The sequence below is a fragment of the Pan troglodytes genome, chromosome 9 (assembly GCF_028858775.2).
Source record: "Pan troglodytes isolate AG18354 chromosome 9, NHGRI_mPanTro3-v2.0_pri, whole genome shotgun sequence".
Lineage (NCBI taxonomy): Eukaryota > Metazoa > Chordata > Mammalia > Primates > Hominidae > Pan > Pan troglodytes.
In genome coordinates this window covers 60612443-60621986 of record NC_072407.2, presented here as the reverse complement: position 1 = coordinate 60621986, position 9544 = coordinate 60612443, and the positions used below count along the sequence as shown (strand labels likewise).

The 9544-nt window shown below is 37.3% G+C and overlaps 1 pseudogene; it reads left to right on the top strand.

Moving 5' to 3' along the window:
- The first annotated feature begins 8284 nt into the window (after nt 1-8284).
- On the top strand, nt 8285-9332 carry LOC100611490 (olfactory receptor 5B2-like; annotated as a pseudogene).
- Nucleotides 9333-9544: the final 212 nt, after the last annotated feature.

Below are 9544 nucleotides of genomic sequence, written 5' to 3'. Positions count from 1 at the left end.
GGTGCAAAATCATCACAATGTTATTTTATCTCACTTAGATCTACTTTATACAATAACTCAAATGTTAAAATGCTATATGGTATATAGAATGTAAAATTTCATCTAATATTATTTTTGTCTTTAGTTGAGAAACAGTTCTAAGTATCCACGAGTTAGAAAAATACGATGATAATTTCTCGTGGAGTTTAATGAAATATGTGTTGTCTCTTGTCATATTTTAGCCAACTATAAGTCATTACTGTTTCTTAATAAACTAATATTTCAGGCATTAATAATTTTAGGTATTTGGTACAGCTTGTTCATATGACAATTTATAAATGGTAAATAACTATATTAGAATAATAATATATTAGAATTAAAAGGCAGAGATGATTCTTTTTTTTTAAACTTAGCCTATGACTATCAAAGACATCTTGAACTGAGAGAAAGAAATAAAAGAATCTCTGTTTGCTATTTAAAATATAAAATCATGACCTGGCCCAGTGGCTCATGCCTGTAATCCCAGCACTTTGAGAGGCCAAGGCAGGTGGATCACTTGAGGTCAGGAGTTCAAAACCAGGCGAGACAACATGATGAAACCCTGTCTCAATGAAAAATACAAAAAAATTAGCCAGACATGGTGGTAGATGCCTGTAGTTCCAGCTACTTGAGAGGCTGAGGCAGGAGAATCGCTTGAACCCAGGAGGTGGAGGTTGCAGTGAGCTGAGATCGTGCCGTTGGACTCCAGCCTGGGTGACAGAGCAAGACTCCATCTCAAAAAACAGAAGATCATAAGTAATCCCCTAAAAATTATTAGAACTAATAAATCAATTCAGTAAAGTGTCAGGGATATAATAACAACATACCAGAATAAGTGGTATCTCTATATACTAGCAATAGGTAATCTAAAAATAAAATGAAGAAAATTCCATTTACAGAACCATCAAAAATAAGATGCACAGTAAAAACGATTACAAAAAGAACTGCAATGCTTATATTCTTAAAACCTAGTTGAAAGATGTTCAATAAAATCTAAATAAAGGAAAACATTACTTGATTATGAACCAACATTGTACAGCTGGCCACATTCCCTAATTGATATTCAGATTAAATACACTTCCTCTCAAATCCCAGCTGGCTTATTTGCAGAAATTGGTAAACTTATCCTAAAATTCATAAGGAAATTTAAAAGCCCAGAATAATATTTTAAAAAGAGAACAGAGTTGGAGTACTCTCACACCACAATTTCAAAAGTTACAACAAAAACTGTAGTAATCAAGATAGTATGGTAATGGCATAAGAATAGACATATAGACTAATGGAATAGAATTGTGAACCCGGAAATAAACCCTTACATTTGTGGTCAGTTGATATCCTGTAAGAGGGCCCAAAGGACTCAATGAGGGCATGTAGCCTTTTCAACAAATAGTCTTGGGATAATTGAATGCCTACACACAAAAGAATGAAGTTGGACCCCTGTCTCACATCATACACAAAATTAACTCATAATGGACTACAAACCTAAATGTAAGAGCTAAAATTATATCATTCTTTGAAGAAAACAAAAGAGCTAATGGAAATAGCAAGGTACATTAGGTAATATTTTTAATGAAGAAAAATAAAGTGTAATCAAATTTATGAGTTGCTGAAGGGGACAAAAATTTATGTATGTATGTATGTATGTATTTATTTTTGTGATTTAAAAGTTTTCTTTATTCTTTTGAAAAAACAAAAGCAAAACCCAACAGCCACCCACATGAGAGAGAAGCAACAGGGACCCTAGAGTCCATTTAAAACAGTCCACTTTTTGCAAGAGATGTCTGAGTTTCAAAAATCTCATCACAACCCTCCTCCAAACTCTCTCCTAACCCACATCACTTGGCAGGGGGTAGAGGTAATATTATGAGAAGAATGGGAATCAGCTGGCCACAGCTTGCTGAAACGTGTTTGTCTTTAGAAGCCTTCTGCAACTCTGAGGGGGAAATTCATCGCACTAAATGCTTATGGCAGCAAAGAAGAAAGTCTCAAACCACTGATATAAGCTACCATCATTAAGTAACTGGAAAAAGAGAAGTAAATTAAGAGCAAACACTGAACAGATCAACCAGAAAAAAAAAAAACTGACAAAGATATAGCAGAAATCAATAATTTAAAAAAAAGAAAACAAATGAAACAAAAATCTCTCTGGTAGCGGAGAGTGGAAAGTAATAAAATTATAAATCCATAGCAAAAAATGACCAATATCAGAAATCAAGAGGGGGACACTACTACAGATATTAAAAGAAGAGGAAAATTATGGGGTTAAATCTGTGCTTTAAAATGTGACGAGTAAAATAAACAGATTTTTAAAGAAACAAAATATCATAGCTCACTTGAGAAAAAAAAATATGACTATACCTTCAGGGATCATTTCTACAGTTGGTTACTGGATAAATTTCTCTAAATGTGTAGAGCACCGAGAGAAGAGGGATTGCAGGGGAGCTGATCATAATTCCAAAAGACACAATCCCAATGCCATAATCCCGAATGTTGAAATCCCAAAAGATCAAAATCCCAGAAAAATAATTCTGGAAAAATAATTTTACAACTTTTAAAAAGATGTTTATTTACATTTTTTAAAGAGAAGGTTATTCAAGAAACCTTAAAAAGTGACATTTCGTAGGCCACTTTACACACAAAAAAGCAGGCAATAGCCACACATTTTTGTGACTCAGGTACACTAACGACAATTGCATGGGTCTAACATAACAGATTCATATTCATAAAAATAGACCAAAGATGGAAATGTAAAAATACATATTATTTTGGTAATTGTGTGCACCCAGCTTTATAACTGCAGTCATCTGAAATATCATGAGGAACAACCTAAGTCTTTTGATGAGATAAATCAAAAACACAATGGGTCACCACTGCATAGGCTGCAATGACTCAAAAAGCCAACATCTCAAGAAATCTTATCTTTCACAAATGCAGATGTACAAAAAGGAAATCTCTATTCATTGAGAAAGTTTTGACATTTTTATGTACGCACACAATGCTTACACACAAAGTCAAAACTGTGATAATGCACTCTCATGGGGTCACATTCGCACAAAAAAAAATGCATAAAATGAATAAGAACTCTCGAAAAGTCCATACATGATTTATACCTCCAATATTGGAAATGATGTGAAGATGAAGCTTATAGCACTTCAAATTGTAAAAATAATGCTGACAAGTTAAAATAGTGAAAAATAACTAAAAAGAACAAAAGAAAAAAAAACTAAGAAGAAAATTTGATGTGAAAAATTGTATCACAGGGATAGATTATGGACAATTGCATGGAAGACAGTGTGTAAGAGCTAGCCAATTTTTATCTTCATTAGCTGTATTTTGAAGTTTTGTATCACAATGAATAGCTGCCTTTCTTTTTCTTTTGGGACATAGTTCTCCTCAGAGCATATGTTCACATTCATTTTCTACTTGGTCCTGGTCTTTCTGAAATTCTTCTATGATTCACTATATACTGACATGAGTATTTCCTATTTAGTTTTCCCACTTTCAGTTTAGAGATTTTGATCTTTGGGGATTTACACATTGGGCATTATGGCATTCAAAACTATGTATTTCAGGATTAGGCTCCAAACCCAGTTAGAGGATGATGGATGAGAACTGTTTTGTTCTCAGCCTGTATTCCCACAAGGGCCTCATCATCTCTGGAGCCAATACTGATGTGGTGGTGTGGGACCCTGAAGGCACAAAGACCATCTCAGCCAGCACCTTGGTGCAGGGAGGAAATTTCAATCTCAATGAGAACATGTGCTACTACCGCATGCCTCTGTTCACCATCAACCCTGGGGGTGCTGTGTATGAGAATGGCATCTTCATGTGCACTGAGGGCACTGGACAAACTGTCTCCTGTGGTCTTTCTCAGCTTAACCACAGAAAGAACACCTTAAACATTAAGGGAGTGACTGTACTCCCTACCTGGGGTATGTAGCTGTTGTGCATCCTGGGAAAAAAGAAATGGGAAGGCCATTCCCGGACATCCCTACTCAGCCTATTATTGACATGAAGGAAGGAGGGACCTTCCTGAATTCATCTACAGCCTCTCTGGTTCTCAGTTTGATGACCATGTTCTAAAACGAGTCTGGCTGAGATCCCCCCACCCCACTCCATCCCTGCCCTCACCAAAGACAGGTGAAGTGACATTTGGTAAAGGCACTGAACTGTCCCCCAAGTGAGGATGGTAGTGCACCTCTACCACCAGCACACACAGCCCCTCCAGCAATAGCTACAGGGCACAGGAGAGGCTGGACTGGTCAACACACCATCTGAGGTGGGTGCACAGGTTCTGGAAGCCATCCCCATGACTGAAATGTGATTCACTGTCCTTCAAGTCAACTCCAATAGGCACTTTGAGATGGGGTCCATCTTCTTGGTCCTTTCCTGACTTGGTCTCAACACCTTTCTGGGGTCAAGGAAGCCCACACCACGCACACAGCCAAAAGCATAGAGCCCTGACCAGCCCCTCTCCTCACACCTGCCCCCATGTATAAGTCATATACTCACTTGAAATGCAAAACTATGTTCACACAAAAAGCTGTATGCAGATGTTTATAACAGATTTTATTGTAATCAATGAAAACTAGATACATTACTCTCTGTGTTAGGTCCATCATACAATGGAATGCTGCTCAAGAATGAAAAAGGAAAAAAAAGTACTGATAATGCAACAAAATGGATGTATCTAATCTATGTATTTTGCTAAGTGAAAGTCCAACTCAAAGGCTAGATACTATAAGATTCCATTTATGTGGCATTTCTTTAAAAAGGCAGATTACAAGGACAAAAATCAATGGTTGCCAGGAGTTGGGAGTGGCAAGAGGATTTGACTATAAAAGATCAGAAAGGAATTTGGGAGTATGATACAACTGCTGTTTTTTTGTTTCAATCTGGATTGTGGTAGTGGTTATGTGATCATGTTTTTTTGCCCCAAATCACAAAAAAAGTATACTATATTTTCTGCGTATAAATTATACCTTAATTTTTTTAAAAAATAGAACAAATAATGCAAATACATCTATGTGTTGGCTCAGAAAAACAAGATAGGTATTCATGGGTAGTTTAATTGCTTCTTCTATGAATAAGTGGAATAAGGACCTGTTGCTTCCATAAGGAAAGCTGTTCCCCTGAGATTCTCATGTGTCTAAAACCCTCCCCTGGGCCCTATTCATTGGCTCCTAAAATGCCAATATGGTATTGTTTGACCTCATTTTGAAAGGAACAGGCTGTTTGCAGTGATCTCTTCATCATTTATTTGCTTATCTGAATGTGAATAGTTGTTAGTACACATGTTTGTCTTCCTGCAAAGGAAGGATTTTTCTGAGTCTGCAACCATTGACAGGGAAAACATCCCAGGATACAAATTATATTGAATTCAGTTAATATGAAAACACTTTACTGAGTTGTTTTTTAGACCTTCCCTCGTTTGCTTTTCACAGCCAATGCACAATTCTGCATAATTCTGTGAGACATGCATAAGTCTTAATAATAATCATAATAATCATCATATGTCTATTTCACAAATGAGGAAACTGAGGCTGACACAGGGTAAGTGACAATTCCAAGAACACTCTTTGACGTATTCAAGAGAAAGTGTCTCTAACAGAATTCATACATTCTCCCCTGGCAGTTTCAGGTCAATTAATCAAAATCCAAGGTTTCCAGCACCTTTTCTCAAGGAGGAAGGTAAGCTTCTATATTCCATACACATTTTTAGTGAGATGTGAACTACATGTAAAACAGTAGGGAAGATGCACTACCATGATCTATTTCAGCTGAAAATAAGATGTCATGAATATTTTCCTGAAATAGTTGGACTAGAGTCTTAATGACAAAAATACTTCTTTCAGTAGGAAGTACACAGATATTCATGAAACACCACACCATGTGCCTGAAAGAATGAGCAAAAACATTAGATAGATGGTGCTGTGATTGAGTAGTGGTCATTCCAACCTAGTTATTAGCTGTCGATCTGTCACTGTAAGAAAATCAAAACAGAAGTTTGAATTAACCATTCTTTAGACTCCCAGTGAGTCCTCACAAAATTACTTAAATTTATAATGCATTTTAGTTTTCTTTACACCATAATCTCACCCTTTTCTTTATGTCTAGAAAAGCTGACAATGTGGCGGTTCAAAGTGCAGGTTGCAAAATCAGTCATACCTACATTTGAACCTTGAATCTACTTCACAGTACATATGTAATTTTAGGAAGTAGTATAATTCCTCAAATAGTTTCCTAATCTGTAAAATATAGATAATAGTACTGATATATAATGTTGTTATGAAGATTAAGTGAAATATATCAATATCTAAATCTATAATTCTCTTTTTTTTTTTTTTTTGAATTGGAGTCTCACTCTGTTGCTCAGGCTGGAGTGCAGTGGCGCAATCTCGGCTCACTGTAAGCTCCGCCTGCCGGGTTCATGCCATTCTCCTTCCTCAGCCTCCCAAGTAGCTGGGATTACAGGCGCCTGCCACCACTCCCGGCTAATTTTTTGTGTTTTTAGTAGAGACAAGGTTTCACCGTGTTAGCCAGGATGGTATCGATCTCCTGACCTCGTGATCCACCCACCTCGGCCTCCCAAAGTGCTTGGATTACAGGCGTGAGCCACCACGCCTGGCCTAAATCTATACTTCTCTTATAAGTGTTCATAGAATAGAACATGTGTTATAAAAAGTTATAGGTTATACTATACTATTTGGAAATTGGCAAACACAAATGCTTCCAGGGACCAGGAATGTCAAATGAAGTTGCACAGTGGCTAGGATGAAGATGGTAGAGAAGACTAATTACAGAGAATGGATGTCCTGTTGAAGAATCCAAATTCAAATTTAAAAAAACAAAAAACATGCAGTTTACCATGAACACTTATCTGCCAGCTAGAATAAAATCACCAGTCTATAAATTTTCAACCCCTCAAATCTATAGTTTATCTAAGGAATGCGAGTAGAAAGAGTAGAAATGTGTTTTGGGAAAGCACACACTTCAAAATATGGAAATGGAAGGAAAGTTAAGCAAAAATAGGCAGAAGGTACCTGGGCTCCTAGGTGGGATGGCTGACGGACAGTGAGAAACACAGAGAAGACTGAATGAACCTACCGCGTGAGGAAAAGTAAATACAACAGTGGGACCCCCAGGCTTCCTACTCACCCACACCTGAAAGTCCTGTATATCACACACAGCTTTCCCAAACCAAAATGAAGATCATCATTACTTCCTAATGATATTATCATAGCAAGCACTCAAAAGATTGTGTGAGTGAAGTTTGAAGCTTCAAAACACCCACATCGTGCTCACTGGTTTTTATGCATTATTTCACTTAACTCTTATAATAATTTATTTTGTTAGATCCCACCACCGGCTTCATCTTACAGATAGATAAAATGAGGTTCAAAGAAGTTGTGTTAGTGTCAACGTCTTCCAGTAGTAAATAGTAGAGCTGTTACTTCAATGTATATACCCCTCTTCTGAGAGCCCAAACTCTAACACTCAATGCCATACCTTCTCATTAGAATTGCTTTTGTTGGTTGCATATGTCTCTACTACTGTTGAGCTATTATCCCACCACACCTAATTTACATATATTACTTCACTAGACACCCTAAGCATGGGCTAATAGACACAATAAGTAAATGTGAATTGAGTTCAAATAAATTCAATTTAATTTCAGTTAAGAGCATAGGTCTTGAGAATCACTCTGCCCAGGTTCAAAACTTGCTCTGTCAGTTGATACTCATGTAAATTTGCACAAAATACTGAATCTTTTAACCAGCTTATTAACAAGATTGAACATACTAAGCATGTGGTGTGTGTGCGTGTGTGTGTGTGTATGCTTGGAATGAGTGCTATAAATGTTAACTATTTATACACTCAGGTGATGTGATTTGGGAGATGCATTTGTTGCAAATATGTGATCTTTGAGAAATCATAGCCTTTTTCTGCACCACTACACCTCTGTTTGTTCATGTACAAAAGTAGAAATTTGTGCATGTGATGTGAGGATACTTCATTTCAACAGTCTGTGACCACATAAATAATTTATCAGCCAAATGTTTCGTTTTGCTCAAATTAATGCTTTAGAATAAAAAATCATGAAGAAAAAATTATGGCCTTAATGAAATGATGAAATAACAGAATATATGTGTATGTGTGTGTGCATGCTCATGAACACAAACTTTTTACATTATAAGTGCAATGTCTTATATATTTACCAACTCTTCCTTTTTTTCATATTACAATAGAGATTTTTTAAATTCACATGTAAAATAACTCAAAGGTTACTGATTTCATCCTGGTAGGTCTAACCAATGCCACAGAACTGCAGATCCCCCTCTTTATCTTGTTCATCCTCATCCACCTCCTCATTCTGACTAGGAACCTGGAGATCATACTGTTGATCCTGCTGGACTCTTGTCTCCAACTCCCATGTACTTTTTCCTCAGTAACCTGTCTCTGCTTGGATACTTAACTGTCACTCCCAGGGTCACGGCTAGCAGGGCTAGGTTACTTAGAGGGTAGGAGGCTAAGTTCCTCGTACAATGCTTGTGCTGCTCAGATGTTCTTTTTTGTAGCCTTGGCCACAGTGGAAAATATCGCTGTTGACATCAATGGCCTATGACCACTATACAGCAGTGTGCAAACCCCTACACTACACTACCACCATGATAGCCAGTGTATGTGCTCATCTGGTCATAGGCTCCTATGTCTGTGGCTTTCTAAATGCCTCCCTCCGCATTGGGGACATATTCAGTCTCTCTTTCTGTAAGTCCAATCTTGTCCATCACCTTTTCTGTGATGTTCCACCAGTCATGGCTGTGTCTTGCTCTGGTAAACACATCAGCAAGAAGATTCTGGTTTTTATGTCAAGCTTCAATGTCTTTTTGGCTCTTCTAGTTATCTTGACCTCCTACCTGTTCATATTCATCACCATCTTGAAGATGCACTCAGCTCAGGGACACTTAAAAGCTTTGTCCACCTGTGCCTCTCACCTCATTGCAGTCTCCATCTTCTATGGAACTACTATCTTCATGCACTTACAGCCTAGCTCCAGCCATTCCATGGACACAGATGAAATGGCATCCTTGTTCTATGCTGTGTTCATCCCCATGCTGAACCTTGTGTTCTACAGCCTGAGGAGCAAAGAAGTCAAGAATGCATTCAAAAAGGCGGTTGAGAAGGCAAAATTTTTCCTAGAACTGTGATTTAATGTGGTAGGGTACACAATAACCCAGTTTCATTCTTTTCAGAACTTCCCCATGAAATTAATCATATTGCATTTTCACAATGCATTTAAATTCCTGTTGTGATAGCCTTACTTCTTCAGAAGGTAATAGCCTTACCTTTCTTTTTACCTGCCTAGTAAAAAGAAAATACGTCCAGAATGTATTACATGAATGAAAATACTGCTGGAAAAGCATAAGAACATTTGGGTCCTTTTTGTCAAAACCTTTCTAATGGCAGTTGATTTGTTTCCTTGTCCCACTGCATTTTTTCTATCACCCATCAATGCAAACATATG